Below are 3,455 nucleotides of genomic sequence, written 5' to 3' on the forward strand. Positions count from 1 at the left end.
CCCTGGTGAACTCCTGGTCAAGCTCTTGACTTTGTGTGGGAGGTCTGTAGTAGACTCCCACCATTGTGTCCCCTGCGCCATGTTCCCCACGGATTTTAGAGGCCCCCCAATTGCCCCCCGTGGTAGCCAATATCGGCTTGCAGGGACACATAGCTCTCCTTAACATAGAGAGCTACACCCCGGCCCCTTTTGTCCCCTTGATCTCTCCTGTACAGGGTATAGCCATCTATACCCATCGTCCAGTCATCGGTGGAGTCCCAAGTCTCCGTTATCTCTATGACATCATAATTATTTGTTAAGCAGGAATTCCTCCTGTTTATTCACCAAGCTCCTGGCATTCGTGTACAGGCAGGCAAGTGTCCCCTTGGGGGCCCCTGCCTTGCCTGCAGATTGTTCCAGGGCTGGGGCAGGGGTGGGCTCCCTTAAGTGCCTTGGCCTTCTGGCTTTGCAAGGGTTTCTCAGCAGGCCAGCAGTGGTGGTAGTCCCCCCGTCCCCTGGCGGGCTTAGTTTAAAGCCTGGTGGAGCAGGTCAGCCAGTCTAGGTGAGAAGAGCCTCCTCCCCAGCGGAGAGAGGTGGAGGCTGTCCCTTCCCAGCAGCTCACTGCCTCTTTCACCAAAAAGGGGACTGTGGTCATGGAAGCCAAAGCCTTCCTGATGACACCAACACCACAGTCTTTGGTTCACTACCTGGATCCTCTTCTCCCTCCTCAGCCTGTAGCCCGAGACTGGGAGGATCAGAGAAAACACCACCTTTAGCCCTGCTCCGAAATCCCTGTAGCGCTTCATGACCCGGCTGGGAGTGCTCCGAGCCGTGTCATTGGTGCCCACATGGATAGGGAGCATAGGGTGGTGGTCACTGAGCTAGAGGAGTTTGGGATCTTCTTTGCAATGTCTCAGATTTGGGCTCCCGGGAATCAACAGACTTCTCAGGCTAAGGGGTTAGGGCGGCAGATTGTCCCCTCAGTCCCCCTGAGGATGGATTTGGCCGAGCGCTCTTCCCAGAGTTATGGAACTTGGGAGTGGTCCCAGATGACTGGAAGAGAGCCAATGTGGTGCCAATCTTCAAGAAAGAGAAGAAGGATGAGCCTGAAAACTAAAGGTTGGTCAGTCTGACCTTGGTCCTGGGTAAAATCTTTGAGAAATTTATTAAGGGGGCCATCATTTGCAAGCTGGAAATGGATGGGCAGTTAAGAAGTAATCAGCATGGCCTTGTTGAGGGTAGATCATGCCTGACAAACCTTATGTCTACAACCAGGTAACTAGTCATCTGGACAAGGGACACCTGGTGGATGTGATTTACTTAGACTTCAGTAAAGCTTTTGAGTCTCTTTTCCACGGGATTCTCTCAAACAAGCTTGACGGTCCTGGACTTGACCAGTCTACAGTGAAGCTTAGAGGCTGCTCCCAGAGGGTGGTAATTGATGGGATGGCCTCATCCTGGAAGGCCATCTCCAGTGGTGTCCTGCAGGGATTGGTGCTTGGATCCATGCTCTTTAATATATTCATTAACAACTTGGATGAGGGGGTGGAAAGCTCAATTATTAAGTTCGTTTGTAGGTAAATGTGGGAACACTGGAGGATAGGGTCAAGATCCAGGATGACCTTGACAGGCTGGACTCATGGGCAAAATGGAATCAGATGAGGTTTAACAGGGATAAGTGCAAAGTCCTTCATCTGGGTAGGAAGAACCCTCACCACAACTACACCATGGGTGGTGGCCAATTAGCTGGCACAGCATTTGAGCAAGACCTGGGGGTTAGAATCGACCAGAAGATGAAGATGAACCAACAGTGCAATGAGGTTGCCAGGAAAGCAAACAGAACTCTGACGTGCATCAGTCGATGTGTGTCTAATAGATCCGGGGAACGGCTCCTCCCTCTCTATTCAGCATTGGTGAGGCCTCATCTGGAGTACTGTGTCCAGTTCTGGGCACCACACTTCAAGAAGGACATGGATAAGCTTGAGAAGGTACAAAGAACAGCCACCCACATGGTCAAGGACATGGAGGATAGGCCCTATGAGGAGAGACTTGGGGAATTGGGCCTGTTCAGTTTGAGTAAGAGAAGGCTGAGAGGTGACTTGATAGCCACCACAAGTACATCAGGGGTGAACATCAAGATTTAGGTGAGTAACTTTTCAGGAAGGCACCTCAAGGGAGGATGAGGACCACTGGATATAAGCTTATAGAGGGTAAATTCAAGCTAGATTATGCTTGATTATGCTTACAGAGAATTTCTTCTCTGTAAGGGCTGCCTCCCGCAGTCAGGGCATAAGTCAGAGGGGGTACAAGTGTGCCAACGGCACACGTGTACCCAATTGACTTACTGGGCAGTGGAGGCAGCAGAGGCAGTGGCAGCAGCAGGAGCAGCAGCAGCCGCAGCAGAGTGGCAAGAAAGGTAAGAGAGGCAGGGGCCAGCGCAGCTGAAGAGGATCTGAAGCAGGAGCTCCCTGGAGCCTCTTAGCTGAGCTGGCCAGGAGCCACGCTCCTGAGCCACATGCTAACAGAGCACACAAACAGGTGTACAGTGGGAAAGGTAACTAGTAGGGTGGAAGTGCCAGACTTTAGGAAGGCAGACTTCAGTGAGCTCAGGCATTTAGTTAATGATGCACTGCAGGATAAGAGATTTGGCGAGATGGGAGCCCAGGAAGAGTGGCTGTGCCTTAAGGAAGCGATCCTTTGGGCACAGAGGGAGATGATCCCAATGCAGGGGAAAAGGGGGAAAGGGGCCAAGAGGCTTCCTTGGCTAACCAGAGAAATCCAGAGCAGCCCAAGGGCAAAAAGGGGGGCATATAAGCAGTGGAAACAGGGAGAAATTACTAAAGAGGAGTATGCCTCCTCAGCTCGCAGTTGTAGGGAGGCAGTTAGAAAGGCCAAAGCTACCATGCAGCTGAGGATGGCATCGCAAGTTAAGGATAACATAACATTGTTTTTCAGATATATAGGGAGCAAAAGGAAGGCGGTATAGGACCACTACTGAATGGGCAAAAGCAATTGGTGACAGACAGGGAGAACAAGGCTGAACTCCTCCGTGACTTCTTTGTCTCTGTGTTCCTAAACGAGGGGCAAGACAAGTAACATTGTTTTTCAGATATATAGGGAGCAAAAGGAAGGCGGTATAGGACCACTACTGAATGGGCAAAAGCAATTGGTGACAGACAGGGAGAACAAGGCTGAACTCCTCCGTGACTTCTTTGTCTCTGTGTTCCTAAACGAGGGGCAAGACAAGTCTCACAATGGGATCATAGAGAGACAACAGCAGGGTGCCAGACCACCAAGTGTTGACCCTGAGATAGTGCAGAGTCACTTGGAAGGACTGGATGCGTTTAAGTTGGCAGGCCCGGATGAGCTCCATCTGAGGGTACTGAAGGCACTGGCTGATGCCATTGCACAGCCACTGGCAAGAATATTTGAACACTCATGGTGCACGGGCCAGGGCCCGGAGGCCTGAGAAAGCG

This window comes from Alligator sinensis, unplaced genomic scaffold (genome assembly GCF_000455745.1).
Source record: "Alligator sinensis unplaced genomic scaffold, ASM45574v1 scaffold194_1, whole genome shotgun sequence".
NCBI lineage: Eukaryota > Metazoa > Chordata > Crocodylia > Alligatoridae > Alligator > Alligator sinensis.